At 37.7% G+C, this 17,938-nt stretch overlaps 1 protein-coding gene and 1 pseudogene across 1 annotated transcript in view; one reads left to right on the top strand and one right to left on the bottom strand.

Annotated features, from left to right (window-relative positions):
* The window catches only part of LOC139124355 (uncharacterized), a 61,105-nt gene that overhangs the window by 21,076 nt on the left and 22,091 nt on the right, over nt 1-17,938 (bottom strand). The gene's annotated exons all lie outside the window — the stretch shown is intronic.
* Nucleotides 372-12,466, top strand: LOC139124282 (origin recognition complex subunit 4-like; annotated as a pseudogene).

Below are 17,938 nucleotides of genomic sequence, written 5' to 3'. Positions count from 1 at the left end.
TCATCATTGAGTGTTATTATTGCCATTCAGGTACTTTTGCCAGTGTTTGCAAGTGCTTGGCCCTACAACTTGCAGCTTTGATTCTTTGCATGTTATTGTTAATGTTTGTGGATGTTCAAATAAAACTGCTTGCCTAAAAGAAGTATGCTTTGTCTATATGTGTTTTTAGACAAATCAAACACACATGCAAACATAAATCCATGGTATTTATTTGTCATTTATTTAGGAACCATTTAGGTCATTTCCAATGTAGAGACACTAAAAAGACACACTCGGACATTTTCCTTGGTGTACCATTATAAAAAACACAATCAAGTATGCTGCAGTGATGAGACGGAAATGCAGCATACCTGCCCTGTCAGGTATGCTGCATGATTGTCTCATCAGACCTGCAGCATACCTGCCCTGTCAGGTATGCTGCATGTTTGTCTCATCAGACCTGCAGCATACCTGCCCTGTCAGGTATGCTGCATGATTGTCTCATCAGACCTGCAGCATATCTGACCGAGCAGGTATGCTGCATGATTGTCTCATCAGACCTGCAGCATACCTGCCCTGTCAGGTATGCTGCATGATTGTCTCATCAGACCTGCAGCATACCTGCCCTGTCAGGTATGCTGCATGATTGTCTCATCAGACCTGCAGCATACCTGCCCTGTCAGGTATGCTGCATGTTTGTCTCATCAGACATGCAGCATACCTGACAGGACAGGTATGCTTCAGGTCTGATGAGACAATCATGCAGCATACCTGCTCGGTCAGATATGCTGCACATATGTGACAGACCTGTTACAGTCAAATCCTGCCACAGGTCTGTCAGTCTTTAGCTGTGTATAGTGGAATGTAGGGGTGTAAACAGTACATTTACAGAAATCTATTGAATGATATGGATTTGATTTGCTTGTAGCTGTTACAGAGTGTACTGGATGAAGTGAAATCAGACAAAATAGCCAAGGAGAATTTATTACAAGTCAACTTGAATGGTTTACTTCAGACAGATGATAGGATTGCTCTCAAGGAAATTACAAGACAGCTACAACTGGAAAATACCCTTGGAGATAAAGTCTTTGTAAGTGATAGCATTGCTGAGGTTACTGGACTTAGGTCAAAGACAAAAATTATAAATTGTGTTACCATGCACCTTATGTTCCATTCGGTGTATCAAATAAGTTCAAAATATATGGAAAATCGATTCAAAATGGCAACATTGTATGCACAACCTCACATTAGCAGAACAAAATTTTCTCTCTATATGTGGTTGTACCTGTATACATGTATGGTGGTACATGTTTACATGTTTGGTAGTACCACAGTACATGTATGGTGGTTCAGGTATACATGTATTGTGGTAACTTTTTACATATTTGGTGGTACCTCCATACGCGTGTAATGGGGTTCAGGTATGCATGTATGGTTGTACCTGTATACATCCATGGTACCTTTATACAGGTGTGGTGGTACCACAGTACATGAATGGCTGTTCAAATATACAAATGGTGGTACCATGTTACATGTAGGCTGGTACTTGTATACATGTATGGTGATACTGGCATATTTGGTAATTTACATGTGTGGTGGTACCATTTTACATGTAGGGTGGTACCTGTATACATGTATGGTGATACTGGCATATATGTATGTGATACTCATTTACATGTACGGTGGTACTGATCTACGGTGGTACCAGTATACTGTATCGTAGTACCTGTTTACATATGCTTGTGGACAGCAGCATAAATTTTGACAACACATGATACAGACATGAAATGATAAGAGGCATTGTGATCATGTGACATCTTCTGTGAAGTAACAATATTTTATGAGAATGTGTCTAACCTCAGGACAGTCTTTCTGTGTACATGGTTCCATCCCCACCCCAGGTTCCTCTACCCCCTGCACACTTGTGACATTTCTGAAATCTTTTAATTTTAATTTCGCAGGGTTCATTTGCAGAAACACTGGCATTTCTTTTAGAGGCATTGAAAAGTGGTAAGTAGTTGTCTCTTTGTGATTTGTGATAATCACATCTCCTTTAGTTAAGTACCAATTTTTACATATCAATCTCTTTGATGCCAAACACAATCAATTGTGATGTATGCATAATCTGAGTTGGCAGGAATAGTTTTGAGTACAGCAACCCTGTCCCTGTCACCACCACCATTACCACCCCAGTGTAAATTAGTCAATGTAGACCGTTATTAAAATGAACATCAACTGGACTTGCCCAAAGGCATGTACAAAAAAGATACAATTCTACAATCCACGCCCTCTTCCATGAGCTTTACTGTATTATGTGCCTTTCTCTAAATATGCTTAGTCAATGTATTGAATTGAAAAGGGACATCTTTGGACTTTGTTGAAAAAGGAAACTATGTATTGCCTGTTGCCCATGGTAACCAAGGCCCATGAAACTACTGGTAGCATTCAAAACAACTTTTTACAATAAAATGTGAGAGTAAATTACTTCACTCTCATGTAGAGAAACTAAATGATAAAATAAATTAATTTGGTGCAGTCGTTAAAATTATTAGTATGCAAACTTCAAGCAAATCCTTATTTTAATTTCATTCTTTGGGTTTGGATTAACAATTTTATTGCATACAATTTTAAAGTTTGTGTAACCATAAACACCAATTAACTATTGCTTTCACTTATCCATCTCTTGTTCAGTTCAGTATTACATTGAACTGAACATGAGTTGGAGAAGTGAATGAAAGCAAAAATGACAAAATGCAGAGTGAAGTGGACAGCCTTTACAAAAGCAAAGCTGTACTCTGTGAATTTATAATTAACACAAGATTCTTGTGTTTTTAAATAGAACAGAGCCAAGAGTTTCCTTAATGTAATGTTAAAAAATGAAAATGTGGTTGAGCAGTTTCTTCCTTCACTTTGTATTGACTGTTTTTCCAATGTAATTTGTTGAAGTTAATTGTCATGCATTTGCTCATTTGTAATTTTAAGGAAAAGTTTTATAATGGTTGGTAAATTAACCTCCTTTGAAAATGCTTGTTTGATTGCGCACATCTTGAAATACAGTTTTATTCTTAATCCTGATAAAAGCTGTACTTTTTCCTAATCAAGAATAGTAGCAAGGATACTGCCTTTATTCACACACAAAATATCACATACATCCCTACAGTTGATACCATGAAGTGTAGAGAAACAAAAGTTCTTTATTTGCAAGAGACCATGTAAAATAATTGTGCTTTCAAGAATGTTTGCAACAAACCATGTAAAATGGTTGTGCTATCAAGAATAAAATAAAAGTGAGAACTTGCTTGAAGTTTCAATTGCATACTGATAATTTTAACAACTTCATGTCTATCTTCACCAAATTGAAACCAGTTTTCTGTGTTGCAGGTGACAAGACATCACAGCCAATCCTTTTTGTATTGGATGAGTTTGATCTTTTTGCACATCTTAAAAACCAGACATTGTTGTACAATCTGTTGATATTTCCCAGTCAGCCCAGACACCCATTGCTGTCATCGGACTCACTTGTAGGCTAGTAAGTCACTCTGATAAAGTTTGATATCGCCCAGTCAGCTCAGACATCCATCGCTGTCATTGGACTCACTTGTAGGCTGATAAGTCACTCCACTAAAGTTTGATATCGCTCAGTCAGCTCAGACACCCATTGCTGTCATTGGAATCACTTGTAGGCTGGTAAGTCATTCCAATAAAGTTTGATATCGCTCAGTCAGCTCAGACACCCATTGCAGTCATTGGACTCACTTGTAGGCTGGTAAGTCACTCTGATAAAGTTTGATATCGCCCAGTCAGCTCAGACACCCATTGCAGTCATTTGATTCACTTGTAGGCTGGTAAGTCACTCCAATAAAGTTTGATGTTTTATAACGGGATTGTAAAGGTTTCATAATATAGCTTATTGGAAATATTTAAATCATTGTTTCAAAAATTTGGCATAAAAAATTGAAATTACCTTGGAATTTAAAGATATATTATTTGTACAAATACCGTATTCCTCCGATTCTAAGACCCCTTTTCAGAACCAAAGATGACGAAAAGATATGGGGGGTCTAATAAACGGATGTCACCGCAAATCGAACGTTGAAGTTAATTTATGCTAATTTATGCGATGTTATGCAATTTTTATGCCAATGATTTTTTGATTCACGCTATCCGCGCTACAGACACTCATACTTTGTGATATCGACTCATGACCATGCTGTGTAGATACTGGCAGTCAAATCTGTACAAGTATAAATTAATGGAGATCCACAAGTCTTGAAATATAACGTATTTTTGCCATACCTTCTTTTACTAAACAATACGATAGCAATAAATCTTTGTATTTCGTGAATAGATAATCACCACGAAACTTTGTACAACAAGTACGTTCCTCAGCAGCAGCTAGCTCCCCATAGCATGGCCACAAAGGTCAGACAATGAGTGAAGGGAAAGTCCCTGAAGTTCCGCTGGCTGTGATTGGTCAATTTACGCAATAGGTCAAAGGTGTCAGTGCATGAGGTCAAGGTAAAATTCTATTCAGTGGGATGGTGTCCGTCCGATGTTTTCTATGTACGATTTTCATTTACTGTACTCCTTAAAATAAACGATCAATTACACGTCGTGAGTTTCATTATTTTGCTCCTAGTTTCAAAAAGTCTAACCGTATCTCGAAACGAAATGTGATCTTACGAACAGGCAGGCTCGAACAGGTAAAGTGTTGAGGCATCGGCTGGCCGAGACGAAAGATTGCTGCGCCAATCTGCTTTATATTTGATGTGTTGATTTTTGGCAATAACCCTGAAGTTTTTTTATTACTTGTATCGATGACCGAAATGTCTCCTGATGTGCAATTCAGTCATCTATGATCAGCTGTTCGGAATATGGTACGATCATGCACGTTTTTGTTCTAACTGTAAGTGTATAGGGCCGTTTAAGCTTATGAAGTTGGGTATTTTTCCCTCGCAAGACTTCGAAAGCGTGCATACCCGTATCTTGAAAATCTGTTACACTATCGTTCTACTCATTGCTGGGACTAGTTCAGGAAAGGACACACACAAATGCCATTCAAACAATAAATACCTTCATTACATGAGAAAACTACAAATTGATGAAACATAAACGGAAGAAATTCAAAGAATTTTCAGTTCATGCGCGGAAGAAACTTTGGATATCGCGTTTCGTTTGTCAACACAATAATTGCCCTCTTCATCTAAGTCAAACCAGTCGAAGTCGATATCGTCGTCATTAAGTCTTTTTGAAAGATTTTACGATGCCAATGATATTTCTATTTTCACTGGTTGCTTATACGGTAAAGTTGAACGTAAGAGAAAACTTTCAACTCTTCACAATGATCACAAAAGAAAACTTACGTGATAGAAAACTGTTGAAAAAATCTTTATAAGCAACCATTTAAAGAGCAACTTTTTATGTGCCGTAGTCTTTTGCCTCAGTAGTATGAAAACAAAAGTGTAAAAGTTGAGCGAAGCAAGTTCAAAGCTCGTGTCATTCACACGTCCCAAATTTTCTATTGATAACGGCAACAAAAGGACTTCCCGACATCGTCACAAGATCCTATAAAAATGCGTCGATTTATCGTAGACTTTATTTTCCGAAAAGTCATAAGACAGTGCATGGTCGTCATGGGCAAGAAAAAAAGTAATTATTAAAAACATTCTCGCTGTCGGCATGCCTAACTACCGTCGCAATCAGCCAGAACTTGGTTTGCCGTATGAACTTCGCCGAGATGCAGACAACATACACGATCGAAATGCTGTAGCCGTTGTTCAAAGATGGTTGCAAAGTTGAAAGTTTGAAGCGAGATGCAGCACTCATACCGGGCACGGTTACTTTCGAATATCATCGATCGTGACGTGTCAGTCAACAAAAATACTACTTGAAGGCAACGAAGAAAGCATTCATCCATTCTCCAAGAGTTGGCATGGCAGAGAAATGTCACGTCGGTGTTTTGGCAAATAATGCGGCTGTACCTCTGCTAAAGCAATCAGTCCGAGTTACTGTTTTCACCGTACATATTCACTAAAACAGACCAAATCATGCCGCTGACCAAAAAACACGAAACGGCCCTTTTTAAGGCCACAACAGTCTCCAAAAAGAACTACTGATACCCAAACTTTTTGTGTTTGTATGAGTGTAAATTGTGTTTGTTTGATCGTGATGAAATGAGCGAATCGTACTTGATCGACAAGTCCGAAAACCCGACGATCCTAAGATGTTCATTTCATGGTAGCAAAATTGCATCGAAATGTTCGATTCGTACATAATCAGATGTTGAAAAATCTGCTTATTTTGATGGTAGCAAAATGACAGTAACAAAAGACGACATCGTACTAGATCGAGACGCTAAAAAATCCAATCTTTTATATTGTCATTTAGGTAGTGAAATCCAAGTGTAGTTTTATCGCCAGGAAATTATAGAACTGTTCCCGACTGACATGTTCCAAACCCCAACAATAGTGTGCGTGTGTGTGTAGGTTTGATACTTCACTTTACACTTGTTTGTGACTTTGATAAGCAGCGTAGGTGTTGTGGATATTCTGGTCCCATTACATGACAATGGCTCTATTGTTCCAGTCAAAATTCGGGTGTACCCCCTGGGGGGTCTTATAAACGAACTAACAGCTAATTACGAATTGATAAAATAATCCTGGGGGGTCTTATAAACGGGCGGGGTCTTAGAATCGGAGGAATACGGTAGTAGTTAATGTTGCAGTGCTTGTCCTAGTCAGTTCAGACATCCATTGCTGTCATCAGACTCACTTTTTGGCTGATAAGTCAATCTGATCAAAGATTTCATGATTTGACAGGACTGTAAAGGTTTCAAAATATACCTTTATGGAACAGTGAGATGATCATTTCCAAAATTTGGCACAAGAAACTGATATGTTTTGTATTTAAGCAATAAAGCATACCCAGCGACATTATACCACAAGATTTTGACCAGTTAACGACATATATGCATGAGTGATAGCGAGTGCATATATGAAGTGAACTGGTCAAAATTGAGTGGTATACTGTTGCTTGGTGTGATTTATTGCTATTATATCATAACAGTATATTGAAATTCTGGCGTGGAACATCAAAAACAGATTTTTGCTTCAAGCCGACAGCTCAAGCGTGTTACAGCCGTGGTATATCGCCAATATACCATGGTTCTTTTCGCGTTTCGACCTATCAGTTTGCTGTATTTGCACCATCAATATACTGTTATGATATAATTAAGGTTTTATTGCCGGTAACAGTAAAGAAAGTTCCAGTGCCTGTCAGAAAAGTGTAACAATAGTGGAGTTCGTATTTATCAGATATTGTTAGAAGTTCTTTAATACAAACAGTTGATGATACAATTGTACATTGTATTTGCCAAGTGTATACATTGTAGAATATATAATCTTGTAGTTGAAGAATTGGCACAGCCTTTCGGATCAATAATTTTATGATATCACTACATTTGACATCCCATTCTGTGATGTTATACACTTTCACTACAATACCAATCTGTTGATCCTATGAGAATAATGTCTGATTTGCTTTAGAATTCAGTGCAACGCAAGTTAACTCAACAAAAATATACTAAACCTGTTCGCCCCTATTCCACATAGACAGGTCCACACTCACCATTGTTAACGATAAGTTTAGGCCAAACCATGATTTTGATAGGGTTAAGGATTGTTCAACCTTTGCTGGGTGGAGCTAGGCAAGACAGATATATTCAGGGAGTAAATCACATGACAGGTTTTGACAACAGCAGTTTGATGTCATTTGATTTATTGCTCATTATTTGATTTCAAAAAATAAAACAAAGTATTTTGGTTTGATTTCTTACAGGATGTCGTTGAGTTACTTGAGAAGAGGGTGAAATCACGTTTCTCACATCGACAAATTCACATCTTCAGTTCACTTATATGTGAAGAGTACAAAGAAGTCTTTGTTGAAATTCTTAGTCTTCCAAAAACATTTCCAGAGAATCAACATTGAAGGTATAAAGTCGTGTGATATCATGAACCAATCACAGAGAAATGGTAGGTGAAGGAGGTAAGTCATGTGATATTTTGAGCCAATCACAAAGGAGGGGCACATCATGGAGGCAAGTCATATGATGTCATGAATCAATCATACATGTAGGGCACAAAACTGCTAATTAATTTTCCATGGGCCACCACAGTAGCATTGAGCTCAATTTTCCTATTTTAAAACATTCGGCATCCCGGATCCTCTTGACAGGTGTTAGGTCAATGTCAGCTTGACCTCTAGTGAATTTTTGCGTGGGCAAGTCCCCTGAAATTTTGAGAGTGATGAAAATAGCGCCTTCAATGGTGATTTTGTCAAATTCAGGCTCATTGTTATGATTTATACAGGGCTTATAACTTCTCATATAACTACAGAATGCTACAGTCATCATTCACAACAGTCTGCATTTGATTCAAGCAGAAAAATATCTTTACAAAATTGTTCAAATTAGACTTCAGACCAAACAAGCATCCATGCAGTTATCAAAACTTCAAGGTCCACACTTTTTTTTCTTACTAACTATTGTTAGAATTAGTGGTCTTGTACCATAGCAAAGGCACACTAGTGGAGGCAAGTCGTGTGATATTTTGAGCCAATCACAAAGGAGTGTCACATCATGGAGGCAAGTCATGTGATTTCATGAACCAATCATAGCAAAGGCACACTAAAGGAGGCAAGTTATGTGATGCCATACACCAATCAGTGAAAAGGATCACATCATGTTTAATTTTAATCTGGTATGTACAGCAAAATCAACTCATATTGCTGAGTCAACCCATACAGAAGAATCCTAAGGGGATAGTTGTATACCATGTTAATATTAAATAGTTACTGGCGCATAACAACAATGCTGCATGGAAGAATGTAGAAATCATAATTGTGACATACGCAATGTTAAAACTGATGCTTGAGTTTCGTTATCAAAGCCTAGAAATGTTTCAAAACAAAAAGCACTTTTTTCAAAGTACAGATGTATTTATTTGCTGCCTGTCTTTCTGACTGTTTTACAGGCATATCATTTTGGTGATAGTATTGGACTTGAAATGGTGAGGAAGGCTTGACATTTAATATCTCTTTGTTTTCTTTCTTTGCAGGAATTGTCAGAGGAGACAATGACAGTAGATGTCTTGCAGAGACTCTATCACTCTGATAAAAACATCAGAGCTTTGAAGTCATTTCTGGTGAGAAAAGTCAATAGTATCCTAAAACCTGTCCTTTTGGACACCTCTGTGTTTAGGAAACCTCTGTAATCAGGTCACCATTATAATCAGGACACTGCTATCATCAGGCCATCTGTATTGTCAGGACACCTCTGTAATAACAATATCTCTGTTACTTGTCGATACAAATGTGACTGTACCATGTACAGATTCTATAAGTAAATTGTTACAAGTTTAAAGGCCTGCATTGGCGCCGAATTGTTTCATCTCAAAGTTTACCCACAACATTGCAACTTCAATGGAATATAAATGGCTATCACACCTCCATATAATCCTCTTATCGGATTTTTCTGAGAGTACGCCCAGGGCCGTTAAACAGAAAATGGCTACATTGTCTGCTTCACACCTGTAGCTAAATAACAGCCCAGGGCTGTAATTCGGTAAAAATTTACCGCCAATAGCCTTGTTCACGGTTACAGGTTTGTTACTAAATATAGCTGTACGCGCGCGACATCGGACACGCAGCTTGAAATGCGGACAAATTTTATCAATGTTGCATGCGTGGCTGTTTTTGCAGCTTGTACTCTGAGTCGTGAATATGTTTTTTAGTATTCACTGTTACACTAGCAGTCGCCCACTGAGATGTATTTTCGTCGTTCTTGCATGCGTAATTTTCAAAAGCGTAATCTAAAAATGCGGACAAATATTTATTTTTGCATATTAATGAGAGAACAGTGACGTAAACTGTGAACGGCCCTATTATTATCTAAAAAATCAAGGAGTTATCAAGATTAAGTTCGTTCGGGGTTGTTCGGGTGTTTCGGCCGTCCCTCGGCAGTTGACAGATCTTCAACATGGCGTCACGTGTCCAAGCGTCGCGTCGGGAAGTTCGAGTCGTTCCACTGATTTTGATGTACACGATGTTAAAGAGGTCGAGGAACAGATAATTGAGGAAGGGAGCTTTTGTATCTGCAAAGGCGTGGAGACTGAGTTGATGATAGCTTGCGATTACAAAAAAAAATGCCATACATCGTAGAGCAGCATTGTTAACACGCCAACTTTGCTTCATTCTTGAACAAATCCTGGGATATTTGTGTTGAAATTGAAGAGGGACAAATATACTGAAGTTTAGTGTAGTATCAATGCCAGAAGATTTTAACTGACATTTTGGTTGAAATCACTCAAAATGGCACAGAATACTTTTGTGGGTAAAATTCAAAAAAGGTAAAATCTCTGTGTAGAACCAGAATATATCTATTAAAATGTGAGTAACATTTATATAATAAATACAGTCAGTACAAGACAAAATTGTTTTTGCACACTTGCCAAACAATGAAATTTGCAGCGTACAGCATTGTAGCACTGACACAAGGCTTTGTTAAGTTTGCAACGTCGGTGTCTGCAGGCCACTTTAATAATTGCAATTTACATTTGTTGTGAACATCTGTACAACAGAGATCCAGCAATCATAAAATAGTTGTGTGGCTGATATTGATTAGATTTCTATATCATGTCAGTGATGTTGAAATAAGTGTGTGTTTTTAGTAAGAGAAGACTTTATAGACCATTGTTTTGTTTATTCATGTATGTTATTTTTTTATTGTTGCAGCTTCTTCCAGTTTGTAAATTGACACCAGACCACTGCCAATTGGAGAGTACAGATATTTTAGAATCCAGCCAATACTTGACAATGGACTCCAAAGCTGCTATGTTACATGGTGAGTAAAATAGTCCAATCTTTCAGATTCTATGATATTTTTTATTTTGAATTTTATGTTTACAAGGATGAGTAGCTCTGTTCACTGTACCAGTGGTCCATAAATCAGCATCAAAGCAGAGAAGGTTGTCCCCGTTCCAGCTTGCTTTTTCCAGTAGACACTTTTATTGTACAACTATAGTACCACAAAGTTGTCTACTAGACAATTAGAATGACGACCATCATGTGATCATTGTGGTTTTGGTGTAAAACCTTGGTGACCTTTGACCTAAGATCCTTTGAATTGCTCACTTTAAAAGACACTAGTTGTATAATAGTGGGGTGACACTACAACAGAACATTCTCATGCAGAACCTTTAATGACACACCTACAAAGATCCAGTAGATTTTGTTGTTAGTTTCTCTTTCATGGGATTTTTACCAATATTAGCAAAATGTTACAAAATTTGGTTAAGCACTTTCTTTTTGATTCTGTATCACATTGCAGGAGTGTCTGTCCTTGAGTTGTGTCTGATCATAGCAATGAAATAACTAACTTTTCTGTATGATGGAGATCCTGTCAACTTTGAGATGGTTTATAATGGTTTGTTAAAGTCATCTTTCTTCCATGTAGTTCCACTCACCCACAGTTATTAAGCTTACCCTTTCACCGACGTGGTTTGGCCCTCACCCATTGTTATCAGGGATGATTTTGGACCTGTTCATTGCAAACCGGGGGTGAACAGGTCACTGTTAGTTGATTTCAGACTCAATTTTCAATGTAGACACTGTCCAAATCAATAAGTATCAATCTCCTTAAAGGTCTATTTATTTGTCCCATGACTATCAATAATCTGCAAATACATGTATATTTTTTGAAATATGAAAACTACACGTACTATTGCCAGATGTGTTGTACATTAGTGTTTGACTTTTTTCAACTTAAGGACATATAACAGACATTAAATAAAATTCAACTCAGTCAAAAGACGCTAAGTACAGTTATCACATGCACAAGCCAAGTTTGTCCTCTCCGAACAAAAAATACGGGATTTATTCTCTGGTCGTTCTACGTCACGACAACCCGCGTCTATGTCATCAATTTTGGTGCGTCGGACCTTTTTTTTGTCGATCTTCGATGTGCTCGTAAATATGTAAACAAACAACATGGCGGCCGATGTTTCTCCCACGATCAAAAGTCATGTAATAAAATCGATATTTTCACAGACTACGACATTACTAATCCGAACAATGTAAACACAAGAGTGTACCGCCTGTGTATTCTGAAGGAATTACGTGAATAATTTGCGGAAGCAACGAACTCGAAGCTGGTCGCGCATACCGTGGGTTCCGTACGCATTGCAAACAGGGTCAGGCGCGACGTTTACAGTGGTCGCGCCGTCGAGATTTAGTCGATATTTGTTCCCGAAAAAAGGCGTATCTTCGTCTGTGATAAATTTCTAGGACTATGCTATCTTTGAAATAGAGTATAACTTTGCGGAAGGTAGCCTACGTGTATACCGAGAGCTGTCATTTGCTCCACACACGAACGAACGTGAGCGCTAACGCACACGACGGACGACTGGAAATGATTGACAACTTGTGCACTGCGTACTGATATTATTCCTAAAGAGTTCAAAAGTTTAAACGCGGAATCGTCATGGAAAACTTATTTTATTTTGCAAAAAATAACGAATTCCTGCTTGTGCATGTGATAAGTATATTATTCCCTAATATTTTTCTTCCTTCAGCTCGGAAAATGCTCGTGACGTAATGACCGTGTCACCAATGTCACAGTAATTCACACAGGTAAATCACTGAAATCAGCAATCCGAGCAGGTAACTTTGAAATGTTGTCTTTCCTTTGTCTATTTTTGAAGAACAATAATTGGATGTAATGGTTCGAAAATTTTCTTTCAGTAAGTCGTCTTATACTTTGGAATCTATGTTGGTATTGTACGTATTTTGCGCAGATTTACTTCACAAATCAATTTGAGGCTATATTAATATAATTTTCTCATAAATATAATGTGCAGTACAAGATTATATAACGTCCGATTTGACCCTTATATAACAGGTTTTGTCAGACTTGTTTCTAGGCAGGACGTACAGTTTGTATTGAGGATATCTTGGCAATCGCCGAGCGAAGTGAAAGGTTCATTGTAAAACAAAAGTAGTGGAAAGTATTTGACTCGTGATGGCGCCCTTCTATACACTCTGCTCAGCCATGTAATGGTCGCGTAAGTTTTACCGTCGGGTGACACTTGTTTCCCGGTGTTGTTCTCCCAGCCAACCTATTGTTTTTGTCAATTTAGACACCAGGAAAGAAACCCGTCTTTATTTGAAGTTTGTAAAAGTGAAATTTAAGGGAAAACACTTGTGTGCGGCTCTATGATTTGACTATTAGTGTAATACATGTATGTCCAAACACCAAGCCCTACCCGGTCCCGCCCTGCTCTGCAATGCAACGGCCGCCTTTTTCATAATCGGAAATGCCCGAAATCCTAGAGTGAAATATAAGTAATGGCAAGCAAGATAGGCCTGTTGTTTGATATAATATACAAATGATGTTGACAATAGTATTTCAGTATCCTCTGAAATTTCACTTTTTTCAAAACTGTACATAGTCACTGTTGGGGGAACGTAAATTTAGTGCGCATTTCAACACTGTGGTGAATGATTAGTGTCAGCCCTGCACTCAGATAATAAACATACATTTGAACTTCGCTCAGACCAGATCTCTCGAACCAAGTGAAATATGGGAGTAAGTTTATTCATGCTTTGTACAGTACTTTGTAGTAACTGTGATAATTGTAGTCCACAGGCCGTGCGCTTGTTCCTACTGTACTGTCGTGTGGTAGGGCCGCGCGGCGCTTCACAGTCAACACGACAGACGAAACTGGTGCTCGGCACGAGGGCTACAATAATTGCAGCTAGGTTAAAACAAATGCATCATTCGTCCTTATTATAGCTGCAAGCGAACTTTTATCACAAAGCTTCTGTAGTCAAGTATTAATACAATGTCTTTAATTTCACAATTTACAAAGTGACCCTTCGATTACACGTGGGAACATAAACGGTCGCGGTGTACAATTTGTATGAATGTTCATCCCTTTATAAACAAAAATCTAAAAACAACTTACAGAATTATATGCGGACACTGCAATATTTTGACTAATATCACATTTGATCTTGTGTGTAAACGAACCATCACAGCAAAGACAGATACAAATGTTTAGTCGAGTCGTGCCGCACAGAGAGAAATTCGCTGAGCAAAATTTCGTTCGAGGCTGTTTACGCAGCATCGTTCACGTTTGCTCTGACATTCATTCATAAATCACATCAACTTGATACTTTGATACACTGTAAGTCATAGCTACCAATCAGAGAATTGGAGTCAGTCACGTGGACTTGTAAATTTGTATACATTGTAACTTTACATCTGTCAATCATGGTTTCAATCAGAATGTCTAGACGCTCGATAAACTTCACTCCATATAGCTCTGCATGGCATGGCTGTGTGTTACCGGCGTTATACGGCCTTTCACCACATGTGGTGGGAGGCCGTATAACGCCGGTAACCCACAGTCCTGCCATGCAGAGCTAAGCTACAATCAATACAATCTGATTAAAATCAGCTGTAGTGATGTGCTCGGTATTTTCGCCCTTACCGTTGTGGTTGTTTACTTTCGCGTAGCCTCGTGAGGCGAGGCTACGCGAAAGTAAACAACCACAACGGTAAGGGCGAAAATACCGAGCACATCACTACAGCTGATTTTAATCAGATTGCAATCAATACAACGGTGAGTACCAATACACACAGTGTTACAGTACTCTAGAGCTGACTGGCGTGTCGGTATCTCAGTATCAAAATAAAATGTAACAACACAATTCTGAATTCACATTTTTTAATTGTAACCATATACAGCTTTGCTTCTACTCTCCCGTCATGTAACATACATGCGCCAGTGGCCAATGTAATCTCATTATAAACACGTCTACGACACTGATGATGTCAGTGATTTAACTTCAAAAAACAAACTACTTGTAGAGTATTCAGTGCCGCCTAATCCCTGACTATCAACTATTCGTCTTCGCAGTGTCTTACTAACTTGACATCATTGCTTCTGCAAGACTGTGGCGGCAGATTTCCAGTGTACGCAGTTTTGGAAAACACGTTTATACCTGATATGACCCAATTAAAACACTGATCTCATCAAAATCACAAGGAACAATCATGGCGAGTAAAGGAATATTTGGCCATTTTTTTTCGGAACAATTGGAACAGATAAATTAAACATGCCGATAATAAAACATTAACGATTAAAACTATTTGACTTTTATTTCAGATCGTTTAAAATTGACATTTGTACATAGATGTATAAAAATTAAAATGTGAACATATTCAAAATAAATCACCGTTTGTTTACATCCATTATTTTGTGAGATTTATTAAAGACTTCTGTTGGATTGAAATCTAAAACAAAGATTTGTTCTCATGAACGTCACGAGAAATAAACGACAATGCCATAAAATGGCGATCTACGCTGGTGTCACATTTAATGTTTATTTACATCTCAAACACGTCTACGTCTGTGATGTAAGCGTCTTTAGTTACTTGACTTTAATACAATGTTTCACAGACACAAACGTTATTTCATACAGCGTCAACCACTTTTCTAGGGACCACTGATAATTCTCACTGTAAGATGTGTCAAGAGTCACTATTTACAACAAAAGTTGGAAAACAGGACACTGATACAAAACGAAAGCATTGTGAATATTTCAAAACTACCCTTGAAAAGTTTGTACAATTGGTACAACGAAGTAATGCCCTGAGTTGACCCCACTCGCGTGCCCCTCTCAACATAGTGAGATCGACCTCCTGGATACAACGCCCTCAACGTACGTTCCTGAACTTAGAATGGCGTTGATTGCTAAGGTTGAAGTCGTTGTTTATAAACCATAAATCAGAGTAATCTTCCTCCATCGGATGGAAATATCGACAGATTTCAACAAAATTAACATCATCAGATATGCAGGTATTTTATCTCATCTTATTTTGCACACACAATTGATATTCCGCCCGATATTTATGGCGATGTGATGGAAGGTGTATCTGTACTATTGCCTGTAGACAACCCCTTGTCAAAATTGATCAAAATTTTCAATAAAAATTTCACAAAATTTGCAAGATTGTTTCACCGGTATACAAAGGAAGTGAGCGACTGTATCTCTGAGATTGTCTGATCCAAAATTTCAATTTTAAAATGAAAAATAACGCCAAAATTTAAATATCAACAAACATTTTTGACCAATGTTGTCATTGGGGTATACCATGTACAGCGGCAGTCAAATACCTCCATGACAAAATTGGTCAAAATTGTTGATAATAAATCCACAAAACATCTCCGTTTTGGATTTCTAACATCCCTGAGATGGATCGACTGACAAAAATCACAGTTTTTATCAACAACCATATTTCTAAATTTGTAAAAATAACCTTGCAATCAACTTGTTGCCATGACATCCTTGTCAACAATGCAGTCAAGTCAATGCAATGCGTTCAAACTTCAACGCTCACAAAATTATTCCTTTCAAAAAATTCCTCCAAATTCTGACATTTTGATGTCATGTAGACATACACTTCATGTTGGTGTATTTTATCTACTTGGAAAATACTTTGATTTGGTCTCTGCCAAACTCTACAACACCAATTTTATCACCCATGACTGCAATGAACACAGGGTCTCTCACATTACCTTCCAACAGATCACAGATCCACTTTCCATCACATCCATATTTTAGGATTCTATCAAAGTAGTTGTTACAAACATAAACATTATCATCTTCATCCACAGCAATGTATCCATTGTATCCCACAATCCACCCTGATAGCTGACTTTGTCCGAATTGATGTAAAAAATTCAGGTCGCTGTCAAAACACTTGATGCATCCATTGCCATTGTCATAAACCATGATGACATTGTTGCTGTTTACAACCACAGACACCGGCCAGTAGAATTGTCCTTGGCCTCTAATTTGACCATTGACTTCTGCTAGATATTCTCCACTTTGAGTGTACTTGACCAGTCTATCACCTCTGTCCTCAGGTCTCATACTGGTGTCCGGAGAGGTCAAACGCAAAGTGACCAAAACAAAGTCATCCATCAGAGCTATGTCCCAGACTACTTTGATGTTTTCAGGTAGAGTAATTATTTGGATAATTTTACCATTTTCATCACAAACAACAATTTGTTTATTTTCATCATCAAGTATGAAATAGCGGTTGAAATGTGAGATGGCTACACTCAGTGGCCGGAATGGCTTTGCAAAGTGACCATCAAAGCTTCCCATGACTTTGTCACAGGTATAATCTTTGTTCAATATCTGTACAATACTGTTACCGCGGTCACACACCACAAGTTTATCACGGTGGAAGACTAAACCTCTTGGACTCTTGAACTTCTGTCCTTGGTCTTGAGTTGACCATTAATCGATGTCACTGACCAGTCACCTGAAAGGTCAAAGGTCAAATCTGTGAAAATTATTGAATGCATTGTTGCACAGCTTACTTTTTGTTCTGCTGTAAAAAGAAACACTTTAATTCACATAATTTTTTCACTGCAACAGAATTTTTTTAAACTCACATAAATTCTTTGAAGTATAATGTTATTTTTTGAAAACTTCTCCCTCAATTATTAGTCATTTTGCGAATTTACCATGGCAACATTTTCAACAGAAATAGGCAAAGTCAGTATTTTTGTCATACATTTTTTATTTATTATACTAAATTTCCAATTCTTCCAATTTCGCACATTTATTTTAAAGATGTTGCTATCATGTACCAAAATACGAAGTCCTTCACTTATTACTAGTAACCATGGCAACATGTTTTTGAGACAATTGCTCAAAATATTAATTTTCCTGTAACTTTTGTATTTCATGTAGTAGGTCCAAAATTTTTTCGCAAAAGATCACAGATTCTCATAAGCTTCTTTATTTTGTATTAATGCATTAGTATTGTCATGCATAACAAGTAACCATGGCAACATAAATGTTCAAAATTTGCTTTCCTTCATAT

The sequence above is a fragment of the Ptychodera flava genome (assembly GCF_041260155.1).
Source record: "Ptychodera flava strain L36383 chromosome 23 unlocalized genomic scaffold, AS_Pfla_20210202 Scaffold_23__1_contigs__length_28996876_pilon, whole genome shotgun sequence".
Taxonomy (NCBI): domain Eukaryota; kingdom Metazoa; phylum Hemichordata; class Enteropneusta; family Ptychoderidae; genus Ptychodera; species Ptychodera flava.
The sequence above is the reverse complement of the archived record's forward strand: the minus strand, read 5'-3'. Positions and strand labels throughout refer to the sequence as shown.